We start from the raw sequence: 13,773 nt of genomic DNA, 5'->3' as shown, positions 1-13,773 counted from the left end.
AAAATGATACACTGGAGGCAGGATTTCAAAGTATTTATGCACAAGGGTTAAACCTTGAAGCAGCAAATGCATGCATTTCTAAATACAAAGGTGCACAAACAATTGATACTCCAAATCAAGTGCCAGGAATGGAAATAGTCTATTTTTGGATAACAGATTAGGAAGGTGCACCGGTCCTGGAAGTACTGCAATACCAGGTCAATGCGTGGAGTGGACAGAGCAAGCTCTTCTTCCATCTCCCTGTTCTAAAAATCCATTTAATATATGGCCCCCAGATAGGGGGCGTATCAGATATTAAACTGATAAGAACAGATACTACACTTGATCTTAGCCAAAAGGCCGAGAAGCGATAACCCGAATGGGCTCCCAGCAAACCGCGCGAACCTGAATTCGGCCAGCAATACTGGTGGAGAGGAGATCAGCACCACGGACACATCTAACACACACACATCACTTCTTTGTCGTTGCAGTCTGAAAGATACCTGGCTGTACGGCAGGTGTGATTAGGACTTGAAGTGCTGGACAGGGACCGGAGGACGAGTAGCCATCCAACTGATTTTGTGATTAGGTCGTCGGCGGGCGGGAAGGGAGCCTCAGCTGGGTAGGAGGCCAAATTTGCATGTGCTCCGCCCCGTCTGTTGACGTCGCGTCAACAGACACACACCCACTAGGCAGACGACCAACAGGCAAGCAGCAGCAGCCAGCTGTCTCCTCGCTCTTTGCTGCTGCATGCCTGTGTCCCTGACGAACTGCTGCTGACTAAATCAATCAGCTAGCTGCTGCAGAGGAGAAGGAGGAATCTTGCACAATCAGGTGCAATGACGGCTTTCCTGTTTTGAGCCCATTCAGCAGCAGTAGTAGACAGTCAGATGGACAGGCATTCATGTGGCAGGACCCTTTGTGTGACATCACAATCTGCCCTCTATGACATCACAAGCTGCTCACTCGGAATCCGGCGGAACCTGACAGCCAGACAGTCACTTGGAACAGACAGGCAGACAGGACAGTCATGTGTAGGTGAGCTGGGTGGGCCAATGTTTTCTTTTATTGGCAGTTACCACCCAAATGATGGTCCGAAGAAGGTAAGTGATACTTTTTCTAAATTCCCCCCTCTCAATGATCATCAATTGTTTGGCTCGGAAAAAAAATGGAAGAGGAAAAAAAATTCCCATAACAAAAGAAATGAGGAAAAAAAATTCCCAAAACAAAAGAAATGAGGAAAAAAAATTCCCAAAACAAAAGAGAGAAAAGAGCGCGCAAAAAGAAAAGAAAAAAATATAAGAAATAAAGAAAGAAAGAAAGAGAGAGGAAAAAAAAAAACCAAGCCATTTCAAATGGAGAGGGAGGGGGGGTCCAAAAATGCCATTGCTGTGATCCAGTTGATGTTTCCGTGGTAAGATCGTAGGTAAGTCACATAGTGTTTGCATATTTATTGGGAGGTCGCAGCGATTGATAAGTCCTTTAATTTAGGCAGGCTTCCGGTCTTTTGCCTAGGCCGCACATGCTGATATCAAGTGTAGTGTCACGTAAAAATATTTAACTGCCTCGATTCCAGAAAGTACAATTCAAGGAGTCAAGAAATAGTCACAAAATGATACACTGGAGGCAGGATTTCAAAGTATTTATGCACAAGGGTTAAACCTTGAAGCAGCAAATGCATGCATTTCTAAATACAAAGGTGCACAAACAATTGATACTCCAAATCAAGTGCCAGGAATGGAAATAGTCTATTTTTGGATAACAGATTAGGAAGGTGCACCGGTCCTGGAAGTACTGCAATACCAGGTCAATGCGTGGAGTGGACAGAGCAAGCTCTTCTTCCATCTCCCTGTTCTAAAAATCCATTTAATATATGGCCCCCAGATAGGGGGCGTATCAGATATTAAACTGATAAGAACAGATACTACACTTGATCTTAGCCAAAAGGCCGAGAAGCGATAACCCGAATGGGCTCCCAGCAAACCGCGCGAACCTGAATTCGGCCAGCAATACTGGTGGAGAGGAGATCAGCACCACGGACACATCTAACACACACACATCACTTCTTTGTCGTTGCAGTCTGAAAGATACCTGGCTGTACGGCAGGTGTGATTAGGACTTGAAGTGCTGGACAGGGACCGGAGGACGAGTAGCCATCCAACTGATTTTGTGATTAGGTCGTCGGCGGGCGGGAAGGGAGCCTCAGCTGGGTAGGAGGCCAAATTTGCATGTGCTCCGCCCCGTCTGTTGACGTCGCGTCAACAGACACACACCCACTAGGCAGACGACCAACAGGCAAGCAGCAGCAGCCAGCTGTCTCCTCGCTCTTTGCTGCTGCATGCCTGTGTCCCTGACGAACTGCTGCTGACTAAATCAATCAGCTAGCTGCTGCAGAGGAGAAGGAGGAATCTTGCACAATCAGGTGCAATGACGGCTTTCCTGTTTTGAGCCCATTCAGCAGCAGTAGTAGACAGTCAGATGGACAGGCATTCATGTGGCAGGACCCTTTGTGTGACATCACAATCTGCCCTCTATGACATCACAAGCTGCTCACTCGGAATCCGGCGGAACCTGACAGCCAGACAGTCACTTGGAACAGACAGGCAGACAGGACAGTCATGTGTAGGTGAGCTGGGTGGGCCAATGTTTTCTTTTATTGGCAGTTACCACCCAAATGATGGTCCGAAGAAGGTAAGTGATACTTTTTCTAAATTCCCCCCTCTCAATGATCATCAATTGTTTGGCTCGGAAAAAAAATGGAAGAGGAAAAAAAATTCCCTAACAAAAGAAATGAGGAAAAAAAATTCCCAAAACAAAAGAAATGAGGAAAAAAAATTCCCAAAACAAAAGAGAGAAAAGAGCGCGCAAAAAGAAAAGAAAAAAATATAAGAAATAAAGAAAGAAAGAAAGAGAGAGGAAAAAAAAAAACCAAGCCATTTCAAATGGAGAGGGAGGGGGGGTCCAAAAATGCCATTGCTGTGATCCAGTTGATGTTTCCGTGGTAAGATCGTAGGTAAGTCACATAGTGTTTGCATATTTATTGGGAGGTCGCAGCGATTGATAAGTCCTTTAATTTAGGCAGGCTTCCGGTCTTTTGCCTAGGCCGCACATGCTGATATCAAGTGTAGTGTCACGTAAAAATATTTAACTGCCTCGATTCCAGAAAGTACAATTCAAGGAGTCAAGAAATAGTCACAAAATGATACACTGGAGGCAGGATTTCAAAGTATTTATGCACAAGGGTTAAACCTTGAAGCAGCAAATGCATGCATTTCTAAATACAAAGGTGCACAAACAATTGATACTCCAAATCAAGTGCCAGGAATGGAAATAGTCTATTTTTGGATAACAGATTAGGAAGGTGCACCGGTCCTGGAAGTACTGCAATACCAGGTCAATGCGTGGAGTGGACAGAGCAAGCTCTTCTTCCATCTCCCTGTTCTAAAAATCCATTTAATATATGGCCCCCAGATAGGGGGCGTATCAGATATTAAACTGATAAGAACAGATACTACACTTGATCTTAGCCAAAAGGCCGAGAAGCGATAACCCGAATGGGCTCCCAGCAAACCGCGCGAACCTGAATTCGGCCAGCAATACTGGTGGAGAGGAGATCAGCACCACGGACACATCTAACACACACACATCACTTCTTTGTCGTTGCAGTCTGAAAGATACCTGGCTGTACGGCAGGTGTGATTAGGACTTGAAGTGCTGGACAGGGACCGGAGGACGAGTAGCCATCCAACTGATTTTGTGATTAGGTCGTCGGCGGGCGGGAAGGGAGCCTCAGCTGGGTAGGAGGCCAAATTTGCATGTGCTCCGCCCCGTCTGTTGACGTCGCGTCAACAGACACACACCCACTAGGCAGACGACCAACAGGCAAGCAGCAGCAGCCAGCTGTCTCCTCGCTCTTTGCTGCTGCATGCCTGTGTCCCTGACGAACTGCTGCTGACTAAATCAATCAGCTAGCTGCTGCAGAGGAGAAGGAGGAATCTTGCACAATCAGGTGCAATGACGGCTTTCCTGTTTTGAGCCCATTCAGCAGCAGTAGTAGACAGTCAGATGGACAGGCATTCATGTGGCAGGACCCTTTGTGTGACATCACAATCTGCCCTCTATGACATCACAAGCTGCTCACTCGGAATCCGGCGGAACCTGACAGCCAGACAGTCACTTGGAACAGACAGGCAGACAGGACAGTCATGTGTAGGTGAGCTGGGTGGGCCAATGTTTTCTTTTATTGGCAGTTACCACCCAAATGATGGTCCGAAGAAGGTAAGTGATACTTTTTCTAAATTCCCCCCTCTCAATGATCATCAATTGTTTGGCTCGGAAAAAAAATGGAAGAGGAAAAAAAATTCCCATAACAAAAGAAATGAGGAAAAAAAATTCCCAAAACAAAAGAAATGAGGAAAAAAAATTCCCAAAACAAAAGAGAGAAAAGAGCGCGCAAAAAGAAAAGAAAAAAATATAAGAAATAAAGAAAGAAAGAAAGAGAGAGGAAAAAAAAAAACCAAGCCATTTCAAATGGAGAGGGAGGGGGGGTCCAAAAATGCCATTGCTGTGATCCAGTTGATGTTTCCGTGGTAAGATCGTAGGTAAGTCACATAGTGTTTGCATATTTATTGGGAGGTCGCAGCGATTGATAAGTCCTTTAATTTAGGCAGGCTTCCGGTCTTTTGCCTAGGCCGCACATGCTGATATCAAGTGTAGTGTCACGTAAAAATATTTAACTGCCTCGATTCCAGAAAGTACAATTCAAGGAGTCAAGAAATAGTCACAAAATGATACACTGGAGGCAGGATTTCAAAGTATTTATGCACAAGGGTTAAACCTTGAAGCAGCAAATGCATGCATTTCTAAATACAAAGGTGCACAAACAATTGATACTCCAAATCAAGTGCCAGGAATGGAAATAGTCTATTTTTGGATAACAGATTAGGAAGGTGCACCGGTCCTGGAAGTACTGCAATACCAGGTCAATGCGTGGAGTGGACAGAGCAAGCTCTTCTTCCATCTCCCTGTTCTAAAAATCCATTTAATATATGGCCCCCAGATAGGGGGCGTATCAGATATTAAACTATAAGAACAGATACTACACTTGATCTTAGCCAAAAGGCCGAGAAGCGATAACCCGAATGGGCTCCCAGCAAACCGCGCGAACCTGAATTCGGCCAGCAATACTGGTGGAGAGGAGATCAGCACCACGGACACATCTAACACACACACATCACTTCTTTGTCGTTGCAGTCTGAAAGATACCTGGCTGTACGGCAGGTGTGATTAGGACTTGAAGTGCTGGACAGGGACCGGAGGACGAGTAGCCATCCAACTGATTTTGTGATTAGGTCGTCGGCGGGCGGGAAGGGAGCCTCAGCTGGGTAGGAGGCCAAATTTGCATGTGCTCCGCCCCGTCTGTTGACGTCGCGTCAACAGACACACACCCACTAGGCAGACGACCAACAGGCAAGCAGCAGCAGCCAGCTGTCTCCTCGCTCTTTGCTGCTGCATGCCTGTGTCCCTGACGAACTGCTGCTGACTAAATCAATCAGCTAGCTGCTGCAGAGGAGAAGGAGGAATCTTGCACAATCAGGTGCAATGACGGCTTTCCTGTTTTGAGCCCATTCAGCAGCAGTAGTAGACAGTCAGATGGACAGGCATTCATGTGGCAGGACCCTTTGTGTGACATCACAATCTGCCCTCTATGACATCACAAGCTGCTCACTCGGAATCCGGCGGAACCTGACAGCCAGACAGTCACTTGGAACAGACAGGCAGACAGGACAGTCATGTGTAGGTGAGCTGGGTGGGCCAATGTTTTCTTTTATTGGCAGTTACCACCCAAATGATGGTCCGAAGAAGGTAAGTGATACTTTTTCTAAATTCCCCCTCTCTCAATGATCATCAATTGTTTGGCTCGGAAAAAAAATGGAAGAGGAAAAAAAATTCCCATAACAAAAGAAATGAGGAAAAAAAATTCCCAAAACAAAAGAAATGAGGAAAAAAAATTCCCAAAACAAAAGAGAGAAAAGAGCGCGCAAAAAGAAAAGAAAAAAATATAAGAAATAAAGAAAGAAAGAAAGAGAGAGGAAAAAAAAAAACCAAGCCATTTCAAATGGAGAGGGAGGGGGGGTCCAAAAATGCCATTGCTGTGATCCAGTTGATGTTTCCGTGGTAAGATCGTAGGTAAGTCACATAGTGTTTGCATATTTATTGGGAGGTCGCAGCGATTGATAAGTCCTTTAATTTAGGCAGGCTTCCGGTCTTTTGCCTAGGCCGCACATGCTGATATCAAGTGTAGTGTCACGTAAAAATATTTAACTGCCTCGATTCCAGAAAGTACAATTCAAGGAGTCAAGAAATAGTCACAAAATGATACACTGGAGGCAGGATTTCAAAGTATTTATGCACAAGGGTTAAACCTTGAAGCAGCAAATGCATGCATTTCTAAATACAAAGGTGCACAAACAATTGATACTCCAAATCAAGTGCCAGGAATGGAAATAGTCTATTTTTGGATAACAGATTAGGAAGGTGCACCGGTCCTGGAAGTACTGCAATACCAGGTCAATGCGTGGAGTGGACAGAGCAAGCTCTTCTTCCATCTCCCTGTTCTAAAAATCCATTTAATATATGGCCCCCAGATAGGGGGCGTATCAGATATTAAACTGATAAGAACAGATACTACACTTGATCTTAGCCAAAAGGCCGAGAAGCGATAACCCGAATGGGCTCCCAGCAAACCGCGCGAACCTGAATTCGGCCAGCAATACTGGTGGAGAGGAGATCAGCACCACGGACACATCTAACACACACACATCACTTCTTTGTCGTTGCAGTCTGAAAGATACCTGGCTGTACGGCAGGTGTGATTAGGACTTGAAGTGCTGGACAGGGACCGGAGGACGAGTAGCCATCCAACTGATTTTGTGATTAGGTCGTCGGCGGGCGGGAAGGGAGCCTCAGCTGGGTAGGAGGCCAAATTTGCATGTGCTCCGCCCCGTCTGTTGACGTCGCGTCAACAGACACACACCCACTAGGCAGACGACCAACAGGCAAGCAGCAGCAGCCAGCTGTCTCCTCGCTCTTTGCTGCTGCATGCCTGTGTCCCTGACGAACTGCTGCTGACTAAATCAATCAGCTAGCTGCTGCAGAGGAGAAGGAGGAATCTTGCACAATCAGGTGCAATGACGGCTTTCCTGTTTTGAGCCCATTCAGCAGCAGTAGTAGACAGTCAGATGGACAGGCATTCATGTGGCAGGACCCTTTGTGTGACATCACAATCTGCCCTCTATGACATCACAAGCTGCTCACTCGGAATCCGGCGGAACCTGACAGCCAGACAGTCACTTGGAACAGACAGGCAGACAGGACAGTCATGTGTAGGTGAGCTGGGTGGGCCAATGTTTTCTTTTATTGGCAGTTACCACCCAAATGATGGTCCGAAGAAGGTAAGTGATACTTTTTCTAAATTCCCCCCTCTCAATGATCATCAATTGTTTGGCTCGGAAAAAAAATGGAAGAGGAAAAAAAATTCCCATAACAAAAGAAATGAGGAAAAAAAATTCCCAAAACAAAAGAAATGAGGAAAAAAAATTCCCAAAACAAAAGAGAGAAAAGAGCGCGCAAAAAGAAAAGAAAAAAATATAAGAAATAAAGAAAGAAAGAAAGAGAGAGGAAAAAAAAAAACCAAGCCATTTCAAATGGAGAGGGAGGGGGGGTCCAAAAATGCCATTGCTGTGATCCAGTTGATGTTTCCGTGGTAAGATCGTAGGTAAGTCACATAGTGTTTGCATATTTATTGGGAGGTCGCAGCGATTGATAAGTCCTTTAATTTAGGCAGGCTTCCGGTCTTTTGCCTAGGCCGCACATGCTGATATCAAGTGTAGTGTCACGTAAAAATATTTAACTGCCTCGATTCCAGAAAGTACAATTCAAGGAGTCAAGAAATAGTCACAAAATGATACACTGGAGGCAGGATTTCAAAGTATTTATGCACAAGGGTTAAACCTTGAAGCAGCAAATGCATGCATTTCTAAATACAAAGGTGCACAAACAATTGATACTCCAAATCAAGTGCCAGGAATGGAAATAGTCTATTTTTGGATAACAGATTAGGAAGGTGCACCGGTCCTGGAAGTACTGCAATACCAGGTCAATGCGTGGAGTGGACAGAGCAAGCTCTTCTTCCATCTCCCTGTTCTAAAAATCCATTTAATATATGGCCCCCAGATAGGGGGCGTATCAGATATTAAACTGATAAGAACAGATACTACACTTGATCTTAGCCAAAAGGCCGAGAAGCGATAACCCGAATGGGCTCCCAGCAAACCGCGCGAACCTGAATTCGGCCAGCAATACTGGTGGAGAGGAGATCAGCACCACGGACACATCTAACACACACACATCACTTCTTTGTCGTTGCAGTCTGAAAGATACCTGGCTGTACGGCAGGTGTGATTAGGACTTGAAGTGCTGGACAGGGACCGGAGGACGAGTAGCCATCCAACTGATTTTGTGATTAGGTCGTCGGCGGGCGGGAAGGGAGCCTCAGCTGGGTAGGAGGCCAAATTTGCATGTGCTCCGCCCCGTCTGTTGACGTCGCGTCAACAGACACACACCCACTAGGCAGACGACCAACAGGCAAGCAGCAGCAGCCAGCTGTCTCCTCGCTCTTTGCTGCTGCATGCCTGTGTCCCTGACGAACTGCTGCTGACTAAATCAATCAGCTAGCTGCTGCAGAGGAGAAGGAGGAATCTTGCACAATCAGGTGCAATGACGGCTTTCCTGTTTTGAGCCCATTCAGCAGCAGTAGTAGACAGTCAGATGGACAGGCATTCATGTGGCAGGACCCTTTGTGTGACATCACAATCTGCCCTCTATGACATCACAAGCTGCTCACTCGGAATCCGGCGGAACCTGACAGCCAGACAGTCACTTGGAACAGACAGGCAGACAGGACAGTCATGTGTAGGTGAGCTGGGTGGGCCAATGTTTTCTTTTATTGGCAGTTACCACCCAAATGATGGTCCGAAGAAGGTAAGTGATACTTTTTCTAAATTCCCCCCTCTCAATGATCATCAATTGTTTGGCTCGGAAAAAAAATGGAAGAGGAAAAAAAATTCCCATAACAAAAGAAATGAGGAAAAAAAATTCCCAAAACAAAAGAAATGAGGAAAAAAAATTCCCAAAACAAAAGAGAGAAAAGAGCGCGCAAAAAGAAAAGAAAAAAATATAAGAAATAAAGAAAGAAAGAAAGAGAGAGGAAAAAAAAAAACCAAGCCATTTCAAATGGAGAGGGAGGGGGGGTCCAAAAATGCCATTGCTGTGATCCAGTTGATGTTTCCGTGGTAAGATCGTAGGTAAGTCACATAGTGTTTGCATATTTATTGGGAGGTCGCAGCGATTGATAAGTCCTTTAATTTAGGCAGGCTTCCGGTCTTTTGCCTAGGCCGCACATGCTGATATCAAGTGTAGTGTCACGTAAAAATATTTAACTGCCTCGATTCCAGAAAGTACAATTCAAGGAGTCAAGAAATAGTCACAAAATGATACACTGGAGGCAGGATTTCAAAGTATTTATGCACAAGGGTTAAACCTTGAAGCAGCAAATGCATGCATTTCTAAATACAAAGGTGCACAAACAATTGATACTCCAAATCAAGTGCCAGGAATGGAAATAGTCTATTTTTGGATAACAGATTAGGAAGGTGCACCGGTCCTGGAAGTACTGCAATACCAGGTCAATGCGTGGAGTGGACAGAGCAAGCTCTTCTTCCATCTCCCTGTTCTAAAAATCCATTTAATATATGGCCCCCAGATAGGGGGCGTATCAGATATTAAACTGATAAGAACAGATACTACACTTGATCTTAGCCAAAAGGCCGAGAAGCGATAACCCGAATGGGCTCCCAGCAAACCGCGCGAACCTGAATTCGGCCAGCAATACTGGTGGAGAGGAGATCAGCACCACGGACACATCTAACACACACACATCACTTCTTTGTCGTTGCAGTCTGAAAGATACCTGGCTGTACGGCAGGTGTGATTAGGACTTGAAGTGCTGGACAGGGACCGGAGGACGAGTAGCCATCCAACTGATTTTGTGATTAGGTCGTCGGCGGGCGGGAAGGGAGCCTCAGCTGGGTAGGAGGCCAAATTTGCATGTGCTCCGCCCCGTCTGTTGACGTCGCGTCAACAGACACACACCCACTAGGCAGACGACCAACAGGCAAGCAGCAGCAGCCAGCTGTCTCCTCGCTCTTTGCTGCTGCATGCCTGTGTCCCTGACGAACTGCTGCTGACTAAATCAATCAGCTAGCTGCTGCAGAGGAGAAGGAGGAATCTTGCACAATCAGGTGCAATGACGGCTTTCCTGTTTTGAGCCCATTCAGCAGCAGTAGTAGACAGTCAGATGGACAGGCATTCATGTGGCAGGACCCTTTGTGTGACATCACAATCTGCCCTCTATGACATCACAAGCTGCTCACTCGGAATCCGGCGGAACCTGACAGCCAGACAGTCACTTGGAACAGACAGGCAGACAGGACAGTCATGTGTAGGTGAGCTGGGTGGGCCAATGTTTTCTTTTATTGGCAGTTACCACCCAAATGATGGTCCGAAGAAGGTAAGTGATACTTTTTCTAAATTCCCCCCTCTCAATGATCATCAATTGTTTGGCTCGGAAAAAAAATGGAAGAGGAAAAAAAATTCCCATAACAAAAGAAATGAGGAAAAAAAATTCCCAAAACAAAAGAAATGAGGAAAAAAAATTCCCAAAACAAAAGAGAGAAAAGAGCGCGCAAAAAGAAAAGAAAAAAATATAAGAAATAAAGAAAGAAAGAAAGAGAGAGGAAAAAAAAAAACCAAGCCATTTCAAATGGAGAGGGAGGGGGGGTCCAAAAATGCCATTGCTGTGATCCAGTTGATGTTTCCGTGGTAAGATCGTAGGTAAGTCACATAGTGTTTGCATATTTATTGGGAGGTCGCAGCGATTGATAAGTCCTTTAATTTAGGCAGGCTTCCGGTCTTTTGCCTAGGCCGCACATGCTGATATCAAGTGTAGTGTCACGTAAAAATATTTAACTGCCTCGATTCCAGAAAGTACAATTCAAGGAGTCAAGAAATAGTCACAAAATGATACACTGGAGGCAGGATTTCAAAGTATTTATGCACAAGGGTTAAACCTTGAAGCAGCAAATGCATGCATTTCTAAATACAAAGGTGCACAAACAATTGATACTCCAAATCAAGTGCCAGGAATGGAAATAGTCTATTTTTGGATAACAGATTAGGAAGGTGCACCGGTCCTGGAAGTACTGCAATACCAGGTCAATGCGTGGAGTGGACAGAGCAAGCTCTTCTTCCATCTCCCTGTTCTAAAAATCCATTTAATATATGGCCCCCAGATAGGGGGCGTATCAGATATTAAACTGATAAGAACAGATACTACACTTGATCTTAGCCAAAAGGCCGAGAAGCGATAACCCGAATGGGCTCCCAGCAAACCGCGCGAACCTGAATTCGGCCAGCAATACTGGTGGAGAGGAGATCAGCACCACGGACACATCTAACACACACACATCACTTCTTTGTCGTTGCAGTCTGAAAGATACCTGGCTGTACGGCAGGTGTGATTAGGACTTGAAGTGCTGGACAGGGACCGGAGGACGAGTAGCCATCCAACTGATTTTGTGATTAGGTCGTCGGCGGGCGGGAAGGGAGCCTCAGCTGGGTAGGAGGCCAAATTTGCATGTGCTCCGCCCCGTCTGTTGACGTCGCGTCAACAGACACACACCCACTAGGCAGACGACCAACAGGCAAGCAGCAGCAGCCAGCTGTCTCCTCGCTCTTTGCTGCTGCATGCCTGTGTCCCTGACGAACTGCTGCTGACTAAATCAATCAGCTAGCTGCTGCAGAGGAGAAGGAGGAATCTTGCACAATCAGGTGCAATGACGGCTTTCCTGTTTTGAGCCCATTCAGCAGCAGTAGTAGACAGTCAGATGGACAGGCATTCATGTGGCAGGACCCTTTGTGTGACATCACAATCTGCCCTCTATGACATCACAAGCTGCTCACTCGGAATCCGGCGGAACCTGACAGCCAGACAGTCACTTGGAACAGACAGGCAGACAGGACAGTCATGTGTAGGTGAGCTGGGTGGGCCAATGTTTTCTTTTATTGGCAGTTACCACCCAAATGATGGTCCGAAGAAGGTAAGTGATACTTTTTCTAAATTCCCCCCTCTCAATGATCATCAATTGTTTGGCTCGGAAAAAAAATGGAAGAGGAAAAAAAATTCCCATAACAAAAGAAATGAGGAAAAAAAATTCCCAAAACAAAAGAAATGAGGAAAAAAAATTCCCAAAACAAAAGAGAGAAAAGAGCGCGCAAAAAGAAAAGAAAAAAATATAAGAAATAAAGAAAGAAAGAAAGAGAGAGGAAAAAAAAAAACCAAGCCATTTCAAATGGAGAGGGAGGGGGGGTCCAAAAATGCCATTGCTGTGATCCAGTTGATGTTTCCGTGGTAAGATCGTAGGTAAGTCACATAGTGTTTGCATATTTATTGGGAGGTCGCAGCGATTGATAAGTCCTTTAATTTAGGCAGGCTTCCGGTCTTTTGCCTAGGCCGCACATGCTGATATCAAGTGTAGTGTCACGTAAAAATATTTAACTGCCTCGATTCCAGAAAGTACAATTCAAGGAGTCAAGAAATAGTCACAAAATGATACACTGGAGGCAGGATTTCAAAGTATTTATGCACAAGGGTTAAACCTTGAAGCAGCAAATGCATGCATTTCTAAATACAAAGGTGCACAAACAATTGATACTCCAAATCAAGTGCCAGGAATGGAAATAGTCTATTTTTGGATAACAGATTAGGAAGGTGCACCGGTCCTGGAAGTACTGCAATACCAGGTCAATGCGTGGAGTGGACAGAGCAAGCTCTTCTTCCATCTCCCTGTTCTAAAAATCCATTTAATATATGGCCCCCAGATAGGGGGCGTATCAGATATTAAACTGATAAGAACAGATACTACACTTGATCTTAGCCAAAAGGCCGAGAAGCGATAACCCGAATGGGCTCCCAGCAAACCGCGCGAACCTGAATTCGGCCAGCAATACTGGTGGAGAGGAGATCAGCACCACGGACACATCTAACACACACACATCACTTCTTTGTCGTTGCAGTCTGAAAGATACCTGGCTGTACGGCAGGTGTGATTAGGACTTGAAGTGCTGGACAGGGACCGGAGGACGAGTAGCCATCCAACTGATTTTGTGATTAGGTCGTCGGCGGGCGGGAAGGGAGCCTCAGCTGGGTAGGAGGCCAAATTTGCATGTGCTCCGCCCCGTCTGTTGACGTCGCGTCAACAGACACACACCCACTAGGCAGACGACCAACAGGCAAGCAGCAGCAGCCAGCTGTCTCCTCGCTCTTTGCTGCTGCATGCCTGTGTCCCTGACGAACTGCTGCTGACTAAATCAATCAGCTAGCTGCTGCAGAGGAGAAGGAGGAATCTTGCACAATCAGGTGCAATGACGGCTTTCCTGTTTTGAGCCCATTCAGCAGCAGTAGTAGACAGTCAGATGGACAGGCATTCATGTGGCAGGACCCTTTGTGTGACATCACAATCTGCCCTCTATGACATCACAAGCTGCTCACTCGGAATCCGGCGGAACCTGACAGCCAGACAGTCACTTGGAACAGACAGGCAGACAGGACAGTCATGTGTAGGTGAGCTGGGTGGGCCAATGTTTTCTTTTATTGGCAGTTACCACCCAAATGAT

At 45.8% G+C, this 13,773-nt stretch overlaps 9 non-coding genes across 9 annotated transcripts; all 9 read right to left on the bottom strand.

Moving 5' to 3' along the window:
• Positions 1–160: 160 nt before the first annotated feature.
• Positions 161–351, bottom strand: LOC146055966 (U2 spliceosomal RNA). The gene has a single exon (XR_014469016.1). It is a non-coding gene; the product is annotated as a U2 spliceosomal RNA (small nuclear RNA).
• A 1,397-nt stretch (positions 352–1,748) lies between these two features.
• LOC146055965 (U2 spliceosomal RNA) lies at positions 1,749–1,939 on the bottom strand. The gene has a single exon (XR_014469015.1). It is a non-coding gene; the product is annotated as a U2 spliceosomal RNA (small nuclear RNA).
• A 1,396-nt stretch (positions 1,940–3,335) lies between these two features.
• On the bottom strand, positions 3,336–3,526 carry LOC146055964 (U2 spliceosomal RNA). The gene has a single exon (XR_014469014.1). It is a non-coding gene; the product is annotated as a U2 spliceosomal RNA (small nuclear RNA).
• A 1,397-nt stretch (positions 3,527–4,923) lies between these two features.
• Positions 4,924–5,113, bottom strand: LOC146055994 (U2 spliceosomal RNA). The gene has a single exon (XR_014469041.1). It is a non-coding gene; the product is annotated as a U2 spliceosomal RNA (small nuclear RNA).
• Positions 5,114–6,511: 1,398 nt separating this feature from the next.
• Positions 6,512–6,702, bottom strand: LOC146055996 (U2 spliceosomal RNA). Its single transcript, XR_014469043.1, has one exon. It is a non-coding gene; the product is annotated as a U2 spliceosomal RNA (small nuclear RNA).
• A 1,397-nt stretch (positions 6,703–8,099) lies between these two features.
• LOC146055995 (U2 spliceosomal RNA) lies at positions 8,100–8,290 on the bottom strand. The gene has a single exon (XR_014469042.1). It is a non-coding gene; the product is annotated as a U2 spliceosomal RNA (small nuclear RNA).
• A 1,397-nt stretch (positions 8,291–9,687) lies between these two features.
• Positions 9,688–9,878, bottom strand: LOC146055987 (U2 spliceosomal RNA). Its single transcript, XR_014469035.1, has one exon. It is a non-coding gene; the product is annotated as a U2 spliceosomal RNA (small nuclear RNA).
• A 1,397-nt stretch (positions 9,879–11,275) lies between these two features.
• On the bottom strand, positions 11,276–11,466 carry LOC146055975 (U2 spliceosomal RNA). Its single transcript, XR_014469024.1, has one exon. It is a non-coding gene; the product is annotated as a U2 spliceosomal RNA (small nuclear RNA).
• A 1,397-nt stretch (positions 11,467–12,863) lies between these two features.
• LOC146055963 (U2 spliceosomal RNA) lies at positions 12,864–13,054 on the bottom strand. The gene has a single exon (XR_014469013.1). It is a non-coding gene; the product is annotated as a U2 spliceosomal RNA (small nuclear RNA).
• Positions 13,055–13,773: the final 719 nt, after the last annotated feature.

The sequence above is a fragment of the Crinia signifera genome, unplaced genomic scaffold (genome assembly GCF_055691185.1).
Source record: "Crinia signifera unplaced genomic scaffold, ASM5569118v1 HAP2_SCAFFOLD_682, whole genome shotgun sequence".
NCBI classification, from domain to species: Eukaryota; Metazoa; Chordata; class Amphibia; order Anura; family Myobatrachidae; genus Crinia; species Crinia signifera.
This window is presented reverse-complemented; position numbering and strand designations above follow the sequence as displayed.